At 42.7% G+C, this 18472-nt stretch overlaps 1 protein-coding gene across 6 annotated transcripts in view; it reads left to right on the forward strand.

The window, feature by feature from the left end:
* The window catches only part of prdm16 (PR domain containing 16), a 212881-nt gene that overhangs the window by 25294 nt on the left and 169115 nt on the right, over window positions 1–18472 (forward strand). The gene's annotated exons all lie outside the window — the stretch shown is intronic.

Consider the following 18472-nt stretch of genomic DNA (forward strand, 5'->3'; position numbering starts at 1 on the left):
CTTGAGCTCTTGGTAGACACCATGAGGAAAAATCTGTGTCAAATGACAAATGAGTTACCATGTGCAGCTCTTTCAGATGTTATTTCAACATACATTTTATCCATTTAGCTGGCACTTGTAGTCAGAGTGAGCTGCTGACAAAGAATAGGCAGAAGTTCAGCTCAGCAGGACACATGGATGTTGGTTCTTGTAGGAGTCAAAGGTGACTTTAAAGTGAATATAGGATACTTTTAACAACTTCAAGGCCACCCCGATGCTACATTTTAACACAGTGATGCCTACTGTAAGATATCTCCATACTTGAATAAGACTGCTTCTGTAACAGATGAGCATATCCTGGTTGGAGTCTTTGTGTGGCAGCCGTCAATGGCTGTTTTACACACACCACGATTGGCATATTTATGATCTGTGCTGTGATGGCTGTAAATTTGCGAATTGTTCCCTTCCACAGTTCAGCCGTAAAAGTAGTGCCAGTTTGGAGAGCTCCAAAAAGCAACATTCACAGGCCGGAGCTTAATAATTTTCACAGTGTATTGTTGACCCGGCCATTTACATCTCACAAATCACCAGTTTTGTGTGTTTTCATTCTTTATTTTTTGACAGACAATTGCAACCAAGTAGAGGAAAACATCACTCAGTTTTATTTCTCATGAATACAGAGGTTTTTCCTCTCTGTGGTTGCGATGATGGTGTGTGTGACAGCCCTTTTGACCTTTCCACAGTTTGTATGAACTTGCCTGCCCTTCTCTGGCTCTTTCGAACGTTGGAGTACAGCTTAAAATTGTGACGAAGGCCCCTGAAGTGGTGTATATGTGTGGGAGGTAGTGATAGAAAGCATCGACATGTTTTATATGTGTGTTTGTTGGCAAAGGGTCAGCAGAAAGACATGTCATCTTTGGTGAGCGTCCTCTGGCTTTGGCTCTGTGTTGACCTCTCACCCAAATTAAACTTCCACAGTTCTCTCCCTCTCCTCGCCTCCCTCAGCCTCTCTCCCTGCCCACTGCCAGGCACTTTTGTTTTCACATGGCCGACTTCTCAGGGAACACGCTCATATTTGTGGCTTTCGGGGTTGGCAGCAGAGTGTGCTGCGCCTGTCAAGTTTTTTCACTCAAACTTACCCCAGCACCCAAATTGAACTGTTCAGTCATTTCCTGTCATCCCCCCTCAACCACCTCCCTTTCCCATATTTGCCAATAATGTCAAATTTCATTGTTGAGTCCGCCAGGGCTAAACACCATGTCCCGTAGTACGTCTTTTCCCCTGCGTAGTAGTCGCCCACGCTGAATGTATAAAGAAAGTTGCCCTCCAAAAACATGATCACTGCAAACCTCTCGAATGCAGATAAGAAATTGACGGACAGCTCCTGGAGCCTCCAGCACATTTGGCTCCTGAGGAACACGTTTGTTTAAATGACCTACAAAGCAAAAGCAAACATTTCGGTCTTATTGAGTACCCGCAAAACCGTTAGCATGAGCGCATGGTTAGAAGAATCCTCCACAAATAGGCCGGGCTCATCCAAAGCATATCCCTGAACGTGAGAGAGAGAGAAAGAGACATGCAGAAAGAAAGGGGAGAGAGCAAGATGGTTATCTGAAGTGAGGTCAGAAATGAAACATGTCATAGCAAATTAGAGCCATGTTGTTTGAATTACTCCGGCCTGCTTCTTAAAGAACAGTCTGCCCGTGGAAAAAAAAAAAAAAAAAAGTGGGCAGAGAGTGTGTATTGAGTAAGAAAGACGGAGGGAGAAATGGGGGAATAGAAAGACACCAGAGGTAATTTACAGTGGGAGCAAAAGAGATAAAGACATTGGAAGATATGAAAAGAAAGAATAACAACGCAAGTTAGCGAGAGAGAAAACAGAGGGAGGGAGAGAGAGGCCTGACAGAAAAAAAATGATGTTTTCTCTGGAACAAATAATGTGACTCGGGCTGAGTCATGGGCCTGCCGAGGAATGATGATGATGATGATGATGAGAAGAAACCTTGGACTCATTCCTGCTTCGAGCTAAGTTTGGGGCATCATTTACCAAACTACTGGAGAGGGGCCCCTGCGTATGTGTGTGTGTATGTGCAATAATAACCACATTCTCTAAGCATCTTCGGCCACCGGGGCCTGTTTTTATAGCTGGGAACAGGGATGGGCCAACACTCGTTAGGAAGACTATTTCGGAAGATGGGAGGGAAAAAAAACGGAGGGCTTGAGGGGAGAAAGATGACCAGAAGGGGGTGTGCAGAGGGACAGGGAGGCCGCAGGCTCACAGACTGGTCCATGCAACTGCGATGTGTTGAACAAGAGATGAGCTGGCTTTATCCTAGGAAAACAGATCTGTGCAGGATTCCCAGTATTTCACAATCGGACAGAGCGAGAAATGCTGAGAAAGCCTTTTGAACAGTGACAGAGAAGAAAGACTCAATCGTTGCCTGGAAATCATCTTACAGAATATAACAAAGAAGATTTATTCTTGTAATTTTCTCCTTACGCAATGGCCGAATCGCTTCATTTCTCCCCTGTTGTCTTCTTTTGTCTGCTCTGCTTTGTTTTAAAATGTCACATTTTCCATCTCTCACTCTTTTCTCCAAGATCACCTTCAGATGTGATCTGTTCTGTTTTGCTAGTAAAGTTAAAATAACGGATGTAGCTACCTTGACGTCACCCATTGGTTTGTGGTCTCTTGGTTTTAAGTCTTGTGTTTGGCATTTTGGTTGTCACCATCTTGGTTTCAGGGAGCCAGAAGTGAACATATTTAGGCGAGACGGTTAAGCTGTGGAGGAGTGAGGGGCATATCTGACTGAGAAGCAGAGGATACTATTGGCAGACAGCCTGTCTCTCAAAGCAGCCCACCCTTAGTTATGTAAAACTTTGGCCCTAATACAATGTAAACGGGTGACTTATGTAAAAAATTACCCCCCTGCACAGTTGTCATGAACAAGGAAATTAGCTATGAAGACCAAAAATGTACCAGACTGTAAACATGTTTATTTACACTATACAATTAAACATTTTAACATTGGGGATTGACCTTAGACTATGGGTCTTCAATATGGGGTCCATGATCCCCTAGGGGGTCCTTGGAGTTGCTGAAGGGTGTCCACCAAATTATAGTTATATATTTAAAGTTTTTTTTCCCCAAAGAATATTAAATCATATGTGAAAATACACATTAACATGGGTCCAAAATATAATTAGCAAAGATAAATGGCCTATTTATTGAAAAATGCAGCAGCATTGATGAGAGGCTAACTATTACCCATGAATCCTAGTGCATTTATGTGAGCTAGCTGACCTATGCTAAATCACTGTGACTTAAATATAAATATATAAATTTGTTAATAGTTGTTATTTGAATAGCATTATATTGTATGCACCACAAAAAAAGCTATGCACATGACACTTTAGGCTGCCCTACACATTACTTTTTTTAAAGGTTATTTTGGGGGCTTTTTGATAGGACAGGTTAGCTATGAAAGTGGGAACGAATGGGTGACATGTAGCAAACAGCTGCAGGTTGGAATTGAACCCACGGCCTCTGCAGCAAGGACATAGCCTTTGTACATGGGGCGCCGGCTCTACCAGATGAGCTACTGGGCACCCGCACCCTACACATTATTTTAGTTCATTATTCAACTTAATATGCAACTCAATTTTAAACAGTGTAATAGGGGTCCCTGCTCCATCTCACTTTCAGTTAGGGGTCATGGCCTGAAATGTCAAAGATCCCCTGCCTTAGAGACAAAATAGGAGGACTACGGCTGTCTATAGGCAGGTGAAGCATCAAATCAAAAACAAGGTGCTCTTTGGTTAAAAAATGGAGATAGTAGAAAAAAGGGGAGCTAAACCAAGGCACTCTTCTTCTGATAAAAAGCTTTATTGTAAAGGCTGGTCCATGAAGGAACAGAATAAAAAGCCAACATATTTCAGCCAACAGAGGGCCTTCATCAGGGCATGAACCCCTGCCTTAGACTGTATAAATAATGGACGTAGCTACCGTGACATCACCTATTGGTTTGTGGACTGCTGTTTTGTAGCCTTGAGTGTGGCATTTCAGCTGTAGCCATTTGTTTTTTTGTAGCCAGAAGAGTTGTGGAGCAGCAAGGGGTAGATTTGACTCAGACCGTAGCAACGCCTCTCAGAAGGCCTTTCACGCAAAGTGGCCCCATCCTTAAATATGAGTAACTTTGGGCCTTGATAAAATGTAAACAGTGAGTAATAAAAAAAATTCGCCACCCCTACAGTTGTCATGACCAAAACCGTGTTTGTACCAGGCTGTAAACATGTTTATTTCTGCTGTAAAGTTGGTAATTTTAACATAGGGGTCAATGGAGATTTTGACACTGTTTTAGAGTCGGCCTCAAGTGGCCATTCAAGGAACCACAATTTTCAATTTACAGCTGTGGAGGTTGCTGCTTAGTAAAAATGGAGACATCACACAAGCACAAATTATATGTATGTGGGTGTCTCTGTGTGTGCAAGAGAGAACTGGAATGTGATATCTTGGTTTCAGGATAATGTGTAGCCACAAATACAGGTATTAAATGGATACAACACACACACACACACACACAGAAAGGGAAAGAGTGCAAAATAAGCAGGGATAAGCTGAGCTGGTAATCTTCCCTTCAACAAAGGAATGCATTTATGAGACACGTGTGTTTGTCAGTTTGTGTGTGTGCCTGTGTGTAAGTGTGTTGAGTTGCGACTGTGTACTTGCACGGCCGCAGCATAAGTATCTCATTTTTCGTTTGTATTGTGTAGCAGTCGGCCGCAGTGCAAGTCATGCCACCGTAAACACGAGGGGGGGGACAGGCGTCTTTGAATAGCAGCAGTGTGCGTTGGAAGACATCAGGCGGTGAATCCATCACGTTACCACTGACAGGCCCTGTGATGGGAAATAAATATTTACTCTAAGCTTCCCCAAATCACATCCAGAGATTTCTCTCTGTGCTCTCTGTCTCTTCTTTGCTTGTCCTCAGTTTCTGTCCCACTGTATTTCAGTCAGTCTGTCTAGCATCTGCTTTCTTCCCCCCGATTGTGTCTTTTATTCCTTTTCTTTATCTATGAATTCATTGACCCTCATTCTCTTCGTCATGGCCCCCCACAAAACACACGGCAGAGCAGGGGCCCATGTACACGTGGAACACAGGCCATGTTTCCAGTCAAGCACACGCACTAACTCACACATACAGGGATACAAACATATACACAAACATGCCCACCACACACACACACACACACACACACACACGCACACACACACACACACAAACGCACATATTCACGTACAGCCTGAGATATCCATCTGGGGTTTGTCATGTCAGACATGGCCCATGTCTCTCTCTTCTGTAATTATGGCAGTATTTATTTTTTCAGATCGTCCCGCTGGGTTAGGAGCGTCCCGTGGTGTGGTTTGGACATGGAAACACACTCCGCTCAAGACATCCAGCTTAGCAGAAAAAAGGGCTCACAGTACATTGAATAGAAATTGGTAACCCATAATTCAGAGATTTAATGTAATGTGGAGGAAGTCTGTGTGTGTGTGTGTGTGTGTGTGTGTGTGTGTGTGTGTGTGTGTGTGTGTGTGTGTACATTGGTGTTTTTGCACAGCTGTGAATGCGAGTAGGGGAAAAGGCCGTAACTTTTCACAGCAGAGTAAATGCTCGACAGATTGAGTCTCACCAATGCCAAGAGAGAGAGATTTGATACTATAACGTCTCATTGCCTTACATAACACTTATGACCCACCCATAATGCCTGACTGACTTCGTTACAACTTCTGCATGTGTAGTACATTTATAAATACAGACCTTGTTGCTTTGCACAAGCTGTTAATCTAAAAAACATTGTGACCAAAATAAAATTCAAATTTACCTTTTAAGTTTTTTTTTAGTTTTTTTTTTAAAACACATTTTGAAACTATTAAAACTGAAACTAAGTAAATGAAAGAAAAAGCTATGGTCAAATGAAACAAGCTGTGTTTCATTCATGGCTCTGAGATATTGTGATTGGACTGTCCTCTTACATCGGCAGATTAATTGATATTGAAACTGGTCATTATTTCTAGCACCACATATTTTCATTTATTATTTTCTCTTCTGGACTTTGGTTCACAGTTCATCCAACTGTTATAAACTGAACCATGAGCAAGACAATTACACCGTTTGACAATCCGTATTCACAAAATTCTTCTGCAATTTTCATAGTTTTGTGATGCTGCTGCAAGAGAAATTCAGACAGTCAGACAGGTTTAAAAAAGGATGTCCCCTTTACACATATCTATTAATATCTAGTAGCAGCCAATGTGGGGGTCGTTATTAAAAAAGTGCTGGCTTACACATTACTCATTACTTAGTGAAAGTAATGCATTACATTACTTAATCCCTCTCTGTAGAAAATACTGTATTTTACTATATTGTATTTAGTTACATTTCTCTTTTTTAAGATTATTATTTGGGCTTTTATTGCCTTTAATGGACAGGACAGTTTAGGCGTGGAAGGGGGAGAGAGAGAGGGGCGACATGCAGCAGATGCCCCTTTAGTTACATTTCTTGTTACATTAATTTTGCGTTATTCCGCAGGATTGCCTGAGATGCATTGTCACATTATTCCAAGTTAACAATCTAATGTTAACCCTTACATATGCCCAGGTATCAGTGCACAACAAGGCTCAAGAGAAATATCACACTGCAGTCAGCTATAACTGCCTCAAAATAAAACTATAGCAATATATAAAAGAGGTTGGCCTTTTGAACACTGCCTCGTACAAATATTAATTGCCTTTCTATAACATATTAATAGGCCTAAATAGAATATCAGACTTGCGCTCCTCACACTATTAGATGATGACAGACTTGAAAAACATGTTTAAAGAGCATATGGACGACATTCCATGAGCCAAACACACAAACTCATGAGGTGCTCATTCACCAAAACAAGGATTTATAGCAGACTAGGCCAGCTAATTTGACATCACTAAAGTAGCGGTTACACTTCCTGAGGAGGAGATCCTCAAATAGTTTTTCAGACAACCTGTTCCTTCACTGTGTCAGCACAGACTGTGCAGGCTGAAGAGCCTCTCCACTGGTGCACTAGACAGTGTCGTTGCTGTTGCCACATTTGATGATTTTTTTCTATTTGCCTATTATGCAGAAAATTGAAGAACCTATGTAATGCAAGTAAAGACATAATTGTGTGATCATTAACTGTAATGTAAGTATTAACTTTAGGACAGTTTGTGTTACATCACTTTGTTACACACATATGTAATGTGATTACAGTAACACCTTACTTTGAAATGCAGGACACCAAACACTTGTAGCAATGCAGATTTACAACTGAAGTTATAAGTAATCGTTTTAGTGTATCTTAGGTTTTGGCAATTTGGATTAAACAGAACTTACAGACCTGTCTGACTGATTATGTTGCACTTGTGTCTTAAAGCTGTGTCAAGTGTTGAGGCTTCCACCTGGTGTCTGGAGAAAAACCATAAAGATGAATGAATACCTTTCTAAAAGCAAAGCTAGGATTTATTGAAGTGCTTCTGTATTAGACGACATTCACTGGTGCAGGTAACCTTATCCGAACTCCACCCATCTCAAAATCCTGGAAAATCCTGCCTGTCCTTAAGATGACTGTCTGTTTTTCAACCCTTCCTCTTTTCCTCCGGGTTGCACGACTCATAGTAATGACTGTGCGTGTGTGTTTGTGTGGGTGTCTACCCAGCTGAGGGGAATCATGTCCCGGGCACACTCAATGAACTTGGCACTCATGCCACCTTTTTTTCACCACTCCCAGCCTCCTTTCACTTTCTCTTCCCTGTCTGTCTGTCTCCTCATTTCTCTTCATTGCCTTACAAATCCTTTACCCTCTCACTGTCTCTTTATCACTTTCCTCCAAGCTTCCTTATTACTCCCTTGACAAAAACACAGATGAGTCCCCTCGAGAAAAAAAAATCCAACAAGATAGAGATAATGGCTTATGTCCAATCGGCCCGTGGTGCTAATCAGGGACTATCGTGGGAAAGGCACAGGGGGACAGGGGTGGCGGTGGTGGTGGAGTTGGTGGTAGGAGGAAAACCAGGCCCATTGTCCCGGGGAGATTAAAGTCCCCGAAAAGGCGGCATTGTCCACCGACGGGGATAAATCTTCCTCCTCCCGTCACTCAGGGCCTGAATTCAATTCTCCTCAACCCCTCCTAAAAGAGAGGCTTATCTCCTGCTCAATAGCTTGTTGCGCTACAAGCCAGGCAGGAATGCACCAAGTTGTATCCCTGACACCCGCTCACTGAGTTAAAAAGGAATTAGGGGGTGGAAAAGAGAGAGTGAGAGAAAGTGAGTGCCTGAATTGCGACCTCTATTTTGCGAGAGGATGTGCGATGGGAGGCAGATTGAGGTGCCGATAGAAGCTGACAGAAGGAGAGGGGACGAGAGAGCGGGATTGATTGACTGCTGCCGGGGGATTGAGGCCAACGGAGAAGAATAGTGTCCTGCTCAGTCTGCTCTCTCCGGGGCTGCGAGCAGCATGGTAAACTGCTGCCCCATTGGAGGACAGACAGAGAGAGCCCCAGCGGAAGAAACCACTTGGGAGCTCCTGGCATGCGGTCTGGATGCCACCTAACAAACCCCCCCCCACCCCTCCTTCCTTTTCTTCCCTTTCCTTTGCCCCCTATTGCTACAGCAGCATCTCTCTAACTCCAGTCCAGGGGGCATCACCAGTTGCTAAGACCCACTGCTTCACAACACTTGGATGCCCCAACACCCCCTCCCCCAAACAGATTCAATTCAGACCCCCCTGGTCCCACGAAAAGGGATAGACAGAGACAGAGAAAGGATGGTTGGCAAATAAAAAAGAACTTGTGCAGACTCGGGCCCATAGTCCCGCTCTGTTTGGCCCAAGGAGAAAAACAAGCCCTGCGTCCCCATTTTTCAACCCTTTCTCTTTCACTCTACCCCCATTGGAGCTATCTCCAGGAAGAGACACAAAAAGACAGAAGTGAGAAAGCGAGAGAAATGGATGGTGAGAGAAGGAGAGATATCGATATAACATTCACTGAATGTCCCTTCACTTTACCACTCCTCTCCTAAGAAAAAGTGAAAACAAGATTTCCCCCTCTTTTGGACTCCCTTGCCCCTCCATACCCTCCTCCTGTTGCCCTGTGCATGAAAAAAAACAGGATTTTTCCGCTTTGCCACCAATTTCCCCATTTGTTGTTTATGCCCACTCTGTCCTTGCTTTCACAATGCACCTCTCCTTCCCCTCGCCCCCCATTTACTGTGACTTGGCTCCACTTAATGACGGGGCTTACACCTGCTTACAGGATTAAATTAATTAGCACGAAACAGGGATTGGTGGAGGGATGGGGGGGGGCGATTGAAGAGGAAGAGGCGGGGGGTGGCAGAGGGAGGACAACAACAGGGGGTCAGGAGAAAAGTACAGCAGGAAGACGGCACAATAAAGAACGGGCCGCTCGGTGGCTGGTGCTGAGCCTCATGGTCTGCCGGATGCTGGGGGGTGGTGGTGGTGGGTGTAGGAGGGGGTGATGGCTTGTTTTCAGTAGAGGAAATGGGGTTGGCCAAAGGGACGAGGAGACTCGGGCTGTTGGTTGGTGTGTTGAGGGGACAAATGGTCTGCTGAACAATGTTTGGGTGTGCAGGGTCAGAGGTGACAGCCGCCATTGTGGGCACTCCTGCACAACAGCAAGTCTGCTTCTTGTTCCTGGTTCATAGCTGCTGCTTCTTCTGTCTGCTGCTGCTGCAGAGCAGAGCTCAGGACAGAGTAGTGCTTCCCAGCCTGAAGATCATGAGTCTAAAAAGATTAATCTAGATCAAGGGGAAGAAAAGTTGATTTGGTGATTTTAGTCTTTGCTTCTCCCATTGTGAAATATAGAATAGTTTTACCCCTTCAGCACTCAAAATATTCAAATGGAAAAATTCTGAGGAGACCAAATGACTCTGCAGTTAAACTCATCAGACTCACAGAAATGTAACTAGGCCTCTCATGACCAACGGTGGAAAGAGCACTAGAATATTGTAGTGTACAAGTACTGTTACTTTTCAGACATTTCACTTAAGTACAAGTGAAAATACTTTTTTAAAAGTTTACTTAAGTACAAGTGAAAAGCAGGCCATTTAACTCTGAGTACATGTTACTGCAGAACAACAACGGAGGGACAATAAAAGCAGCATGACTTCTTTTGTCTAATTCAACTGTAAATAAAATTTTTGGAGACACCACTTCTCAGTTGAACCTCCCTACAGTTAAGGGACGAGACCTGCGTCACATCACATTGTAGTTATGTTGTTTTTTTTATCACTGGAGTGCTCAGCAGGTGGAACATTAAATGAGTCATTAATTAATGTAGATGTCAAGGTACAGAGATACTAACCATAACCCATAGGGATGTAAACCATTGGTTTAACCATTGGTTTGCATTTGTAGTTGAAGTGTGATACTTGTGATAAAAGAGTACGTAAGTACAAGTACAATTACCAACTTTTAGAAGTAATTAAAAAAGTAAAATACAAAAAATATGACTTCATTACTGTAACGAGAGTAAATGTAATTAGTTACTTCCACGCCTACTCTTGGTAATTACATTATTAAATGTTATTGAAGACTCATTGTATGATATATGGACATGATGTTGAGCATTTTGCTGACCTTGATATTGTCTTTTGTGTTTACATACATGTGTGTTTACATAATGTCAGCAACATTTCAGCTAACACGAGGCCAAAAGAAAACAGCAGGGTTTCCCGACCATTGTTTGTGCACAGCGATTCTACCTTTTTTCTCTCCAAGCCATCCAAATGTGTGATTCATAAGAAAAATAAAACATCTTAAATAGTAATATAGTAGTTAATAGTAATTAATAGTAGTTATGACATATGCAAACTTTGATAAGATGCAAAGTAGACATGGCTGTGCACTAAAGTTCACACATGCAAAGCGAAATAAATATGTTGAATTGTGTCATAAATTAATAAAATATTGAGTTAAATCAGATGAATCAAGTGCTAGAAGAAAAGAGTCTTTACTGTTGGTTCAAACATCAAATTACCATAACATTCACCATAATTTGCTTTGTAAATCCTCATCTAGTAGCTAACATCTGACAAAATGATCATCCATCCTCCAAATGTGGCCTGCTCGGCAATCTGTTATGTAATTACACATTATAACTTTTGATTGATACAGAGTCGCGTAATGTGTTATTTATTTAGAAACAGGGTTTATGAAAATGCACAGGCCTAAGCTTTGCCCAGCCACTTCTCCGTAGGCTGGGCTGTCCTCTGTCATCTGTCTCATTTCTCATGACCTCAGTCATCTCTCTGTCCTTCTATCTCTGTTCCTCTCGAGCAGCTAGATGTGTGGTTAGAGGGTTGGATCCATCACGATAAGCGCTTGCAGATGGGCTGCTAGTCTTGTCATGCTAGCAGACTCAACTGGTTCAGAAGTTTGGGCGATGTTGCACTCCCTCTCAATGTCCGTTGACAGAAAGATAAACTGTCTGCATTGAATAGGGGCTCTTCATGGTGTCTGTCATCAGTATCATCTAGGCATTGCACTGAAAAGACGCCAGACATTTGGGTAGCACTGGCAAGCACTCACACATAGATACAGATACACACACACAGGGTTGTCCTTACAACCAGGTTACAGCAACCGTCACATAACTTGAAGATTACATGTATTACACTCGTGCCTATCAATAGCCGCGTCCGGTCAGTGTCCTTGAACTTCTACCTGTTCTCTCGCTGTCATTCAGTCTGGTTAAGAGACTGTCCTTTAAATGCTGAATGAAATGTTTCTCTCTCTCTCTCTCTCTCTCTCTCTCTCACACACACACACACACACACACACACACACACAAAGGGATTGTAGTTGATGACACATGTGGTGTGGTCCGGCCCATTGCGTGGCAGTGGTCACTTCAATCCCTTCCATATGACAGTGATTAGGCAGGACGCACATAATGCTTGTAGATCCCTGCTCTGCCATCTGACACACACACAAAGGCCAAGACACATACATACACAGACAACCCCACCACCTCCCACTCTTTTGGGCTTAGCACATTCCGTACCTGTATTAACAAACAGCTAAGCTAATTGCCTTCCGTCATTAGTGTGTATTACAGAACACTTTCTTTGTGATTCAGCTGTGTACTAGCTGAGTAGGAGGATTGCAGCACTGGTGGACTGACTGTGGGGTGTGCGAGTAACAGATGCGAGCACTGTTTGGATAAGCAAACTTTTCCCAGGGGTATTTGGTATATAAAAATAATATGCGACAAAAGTTAATGTATACTCTCTTATTTGGTTACAAATAAACAGATTTCGGTTATTTTGCTCAGACACTGGACACTGAGGCTTGGAATAGTGATGTGTCGGGCTCACAGGAGTGCTTGCACACAGGAGTGCTGTTGGTGTGTGAGAGTTTACAGCTGTGACAGCCTGCGGCCTTGCCAGATCAGGCCTTGTGCTGATAACACATTGACAAGATACTGGCAGACAGTGTTTGGGGATTGTCTCAACAGCTTATCTCATTAACATGTGAAGTCCAGAGGCCGATAGGCAAGGTGAAATATTGTGGTTTATTTGTGGAGCCCTTAGTGACAGTAAAAGTAGACTGTAAAATCTGACAAGTTGATTTTACTTCAAAAGATCTAAGAAACCGATCATCTTGAAAAATGTAAGAAAACCTAATTATTAGTCATATTTTTCGTTTACTATATATGTAATTGTTAAGTTTACTTAAAATTTGTCTCATTTACTTAATTTTGTGAAGTTGTTGCAACTTAAAATTGACAAGTTTAAGTAAATCAATCTTTTTAAGCGTTAGCAACTTCAGTAAAACACATTTTCTGAGCTATATCTGTATTCTGCTGGTTGCAAACGAATCAGTCATTTTTATATATTTTTTAAACATGTTAACAAAACTGAACTGGCAGATCTCCTAACCTGATCATTGGCAAAATCCTCTCTGTAATGATCCAGCTAAGTCAGGCTAACTTGATTTACTGAAGTAAGAACACTTAGAAAAAACAAGGTAGAGAGAGAACATATGAAAAATAAACGGCAAACACTGAGGACAAAATACTCCCAGAACAACATCTCCTTAGTAAGGGATATACAGAGAGGTACTGTTATTCAGATGATCAATAGTAGCTGCACTTGCAACTGTTTGCCTCATTACTGAATGAAGCAGTTGATAATTTATCAAGTCTTTGTGGAAAGATGACACTGTAATGGCCTGACTTTGTCTTTTTCCTCATAAACTCTCTTAAAATGTGTCTTTCTGATGCCTTCTCTCTGTCTTCTTTCCCATTTTAACTCTTTTTTTCCTCCCACATCAGTAGGAGCACAGAGTTTAGATGGTTATTGGCTGCCCATTCCTTATCCCCTGCCGAATGCAATCAGCAGACACCGCTGGTAATAACTTTCACTCGTACATTTTTTCCTACCCTATCTTCTTGTCTTTGCCTCTCTCTCTCTTTCTGTTTCTCACCCACTACATGTCTTTCCTCTGATTATATCCTGTCTACCTAGCTACCTACTAGGTAGGGACAAAGGTTGCCGAATGAATGGCTAGTCGCCCCGGTGTGATAAATCACATGCTTGAAATTAACTTTCATTCAGCAAACAGATTGTAGAAGGAAAGAATGGAGAGTAGAACGGGGCCCCAGCTTCTCAATGCTTTAAGGAAAGCCAATGTGATGATGCAGAATATTGAGGAAACAAGTCCGAGAGGTGCAACCTGCAAAATTTAATGAGACACATGCATCACCTCAACCACATGCTCATTTCTCTCCTTACGCCTTCTTTTAGAGCATATGTCTATTTACTTTTTGCATGGACAGTGCACATTAACCAGCATCCCCTAAAACGTGCTGTCTGTCATTCAGGCATCTGTTGACTCTCTGACATGATCCAACTGATGCCATTAAAACAACAAAAGTAAAGGTGGCTGCCTCCAGAACTGCCATTTGCTCCAGCCACGAGATAAATAGCACACTCAAATTTAACATCAACGCAGGGGGCAAAAAAGACAAAAGCAACCAAGGGCCCAATGGCATCAAAGCGATTAGTGGCTGCCCAGGTAACCCCCCCACATTGTGCCCCACCCTCGTCCTCTCTCCTCTTATCAGGCTAATTGAAGACAAGCTCTTTGAGACGGACGCACAATAGGGCCAACGGTAGAGTGGCATTTGAGACTCAACGGGTGGACCGGAGAAAGAGAGATGCCGGGGGTATTCTATAAGCACCCCCACCCACCGCCCCATCTAAATCCCTTTCTCTGTCTTTCTTTTATCCCATGGCGTCTCATTCAGCACCCTACTTGACATAGCTCGACCTCTGAACCCAGAGTTTATGAACTGAAGCAGCAGCTATTTATTTGGTGTGGAACTAATGTGTGGCCGCACCATTGTGCGGAGATTTGGAGCAATGTTAGCATTGTGTTGGAGTTGCTGTGTGCTTGGATAAGCTGGTGGTCAGCAGACCTGGGTGCTAATACCATTTCAAGACCGCTGACAACTGGGGTTGAATTGTCATCTGTCAGAAACTAATAAAGTTATGGCAGAAGGACAAAGCTTGTTTTTTAGCTTGTTTTTTTTCTTCAGTGTTGCTGTTTTTACTTTGGACCTAAAATCCAAATTCTAAGAGCAGGTCTCTCTATCTTTAGGTCATATTGTAGACAGGAAAAACATGCAAAAAGGCACCTGCCTTTGTGAAAAGTTGAAGGCATTGCATCATTCTGTCACTTTGAAAGAAATGCAAGCCTCCACCCACTGAGTAAACAGCAGTAATCTTCATCAAAAGATCGGTCCTCATCATTCATAGTTCAAAGGTGAGACTGTCATATCAGTCTCTTGGACAATTTGTCAAATCTCTCTGTGCTATTTTGAACCAAATCAACTTCTTTCAGTCAATCTAGTTTGATAGATTTAACTTCGCTACTAAACTTTAGTAATTTAACATTTAAAAATACATTTTTTTGCTTCTTACTTGGCACTTAAATATATAAACATGTCACACGGGAAGTTTTATGTTTTCAGACCAAGCTACCCTGCTGGTGACATACTGGGATATCGACAGCCTTAACATTACATTGTGATGCTAGTTTGACAGTAAATAAACTGAAAGCTTAAATAGCTGCCTAAAAGGATATTCCTTAAACAAAAACCCTTGCTGTTTATCAATAAAATGCATGCCTCAAAAAGTCAAAGTCACAGATTAACAAGCCAGCGCCTGTCCATGTGCTACCTGCTTGTGTTTATGCGTAGGTGTGTGTTTGTGCGCAAAGAGGGAACAAGTTAGGTTTTGAAGTGGTTGCGCTGTAGCAGTCTCTTTGGAGGACATGCAGCTCCAAGCAAACACAGAGCTCTGCTTAAACAAACAGGGGAGGACAGGAGAGCAAGACTAATGATGGGATCCATGCAGCTTACATACACATGTATAGACACACAAACACACATATGCAGATGCACGTATGCACTCACAAACTCACCAGAGTAAAGACAGGAGAAATTTGTCCCTGGAAGAGGAGGGGTGGAGATAGACCTGGTGATCAGCAAATGGAGAAAAGAGGGAAAAGTCAAATCCCAATTTTTTTTTTTTTTTTACTTCTGGATGCCAAACTAGGGAAATAGCTTATTTATGACCATTCTAAGTATTGTGTTTTTGATGCTATGTGCTCACAGTAACCTGCGTTTGTGTGTGAGCGTGCGTGTATCTGCACATGCTCGATTCGACGCCTGACCCAGCACCCTGACGGCATTGTGCAGCAGAGTCCTTGACAGAAGTGAATTAATCAGACCCCTCTGGCCCATTTGTCTCTATTTGGAGGGCTAATTGGAAAAGAAGCAGGTGTTAATAGTGAGAGGAGAGAGCCACAGTAAGAGTGTGTGTGTGTATGAGTGTGTGTTTCCCGTGTGTGCGAGTGTGTGCATGCGTGTAATAGAAGTCTCAGAGCTAAGTTAACCAGACTTAATTAGGCTTGTTCGGGCTCCAGCCAACCTTACATCTTTCTCTCTCCGTATCTGAGGTGAAGGCGATGCGGCGAGCAAAAGATGGAGAGGATGTGGGGGAAGGAATTGAAGACTTTCGTTTGTTTGTTGGTTTCACTCTATAGAAAAAAAACCCCCAAAAAAACGTCCAGACTGAAGCATATTCAGACAGAAGTTGAATGTATGCTGCTGCCTGCTGGTTAGAGAGTGTGATAGACGGGGCTTCATGTACAGAGGATAGGAAACTCTCCTCTCCTCTCTGCATATTTACCTCCACTGCTGGTGTCTGGGATTGTTTGTTTGAGATGCTCAATTGCGAATGTGTGGCAGGCCTGTGTCCTGTCCTGCGGGTAGCTGGCGATAAAGTTTGAACCTGTTTGGGAGCTCAATCAAAGGCCCCACTAGCTCGTTAGCTCCCTGCATATTTAACCGTCTAAGTGATGTCAGCAAGTTTTAATGGACGGCAGCTTTTCTCAATTACGCAGGAGGGAGGCAAGCAAACTGTATCCAGTGCTATATATGTGTGTGTGTGTGTGTGTGTGTGTGTGTGTGAGAGAGAGAGAGAGAGAGAGAGAGCGTGTGTGTGTTTGATGTGGTGTTTACTCAGTTGAAAGCTGTCTCCTGTGTGGTCTCGCCACAGAGTTATCCCCCTCTAGATCACACACACACGCTCACCTGAGGCAGTTGCATGTATGTTTGTTGTGCGCAAGTGTGTGTGTGTGTTTTTGTGTGTGTGCACATGTCCTCATGGAGACGAGTAGGTGTGGGCTGAACACGTGATGCATCTTGATGAATTTTTTGGGGCACACTGCTCTTCCCACCGATGTCCGGTACACACATATGTTCGCAGACACATAGAGCTAGAAACACACACACATATACAGCGAATCAAGACATAAACATACAACCAAATCTTCCATAATATTTAGATATTTCCCTATGCGCACAACTCCAGACATGTGCACCCCCATGTATATGCACACGAAGACACATTGTTCTTGCTTCTTTCCGCCTGGCTTCATATCTGTTTTTGTTTCAGTCTCACACACACTCGAGAGTTCGAGTATGCAGCAGCTCTTGTGCTCCATCAGTTAGACAACCAATCCTTGACCCATCCATCCATAAGCTTGTGTATTAAAACTCAATAAAACACGAAAAGAAATTCAGCAAACATATCGACCACCAAATATCAACCCTCAACTAAAAAATGGGCACAAAAAATAGCTTAAACAGTAAATCTAAACAATGCTGATCAAATATGAACCAAGATTCTGTTACTGCATTGCCTCTTTCTCACCTAAAATGTTTTCAGAAACATATTTAAGTGCAGTGTTTAACTGTAATTTCAAGGCAGTTTCTTACCTGTCAGCCACCATTTTTTTTTGCTATGGAAAAACAGCCAAGCTTGCATTACTTCACCCTGCAGCGGCAAGGATGTTAAAAACAGAAGTCACAGCATCATATCACATCATGCCAATGGGGTGCAATACATGTGCAGTGAGATCTATTCTCAGCAAGCCAAAAAACTCAATAGCTGGCGTACTATCACAAAACATGATGATTCTATAGTTGCCGCCATCCAATTGTGTTGAACCCAAAAGGCTGCACCCAAAGAGCACCTGAGCGATGACTATCCCTTTATTTCTAGTGCTGTCTGCTGTAACCCTCCATCATCGCAGCTCAAGGTACATTGCATGTGTGTGCTCCCATTCGGTCAAAGAGCATGCTACAGTCTCAGTTGCATAGACTTGACCAGTGTTAATTGGTCCAGTGCATACTGGTAGTTGTAGGTTTTACACTTCTTGAGCAAAATTAAACACCACAGTCATTTTCTGTTTTCTCTGGTGATATAGCACCAATTTTAAAGGTTTTTGCATATTTCCACTGCATATAGACATATAGTATAGTCAAGTCTTGTTTTATGAAAAGACCACCTTTCCAGCAGTGAAATACTTTTTCAAGTGTTTTATGTTTCAGTCTTTAAAACTTTCCCACATATCTCTCATTATTTCACGTTTCCTTTTTACTCTCTCTCCCGCTGTCCATCTCTTCATTCCTCCCTTCTCTGTCTTCCAAAGTTGCTTGCAGCCAGTTTTCATCAACACAAGCAAATGCAGTCAGTTAAGCGCAGGCAGTACTTCAGTGACTGGAGTGGAGAAAGCTGTGAAGGAGGAGTGTTATGTTTATTTATGTATGTTGTTACATATTTATTTATTTGAGGGAAGTTTTGTGTAAAATGTTCCAAGCATATGTGTGTGTGTTAAAGGGTGTGTTAATGTGGCAAAATATGCATCTATGTGAACATTCTGCCCTCCTGAACCTGAGATGCCCCCTGACACACACACATACACACACACACACGCACACACACACACAAACACACCAGTCAGAGGTGGGATGGCTGCAGGCGGGGAGGCAGGTCGGCAGCGATTAGAGGGGCTGTGTGTGTAATGGTTGCCATGTGCGGACC

This window comes from Plectropomus leopardus, chromosome 9 (assembly GCF_026936395.1).
Source record: "Plectropomus leopardus strain MGB_pleo_1.0 chromosome 9, ASM2693639v1, whole genome shotgun sequence".
Classification (NCBI taxonomy): Eukaryota; Metazoa; Chordata; class Actinopteri; order Perciformes; family Serranidae; genus Plectropomus; species Plectropomus leopardus.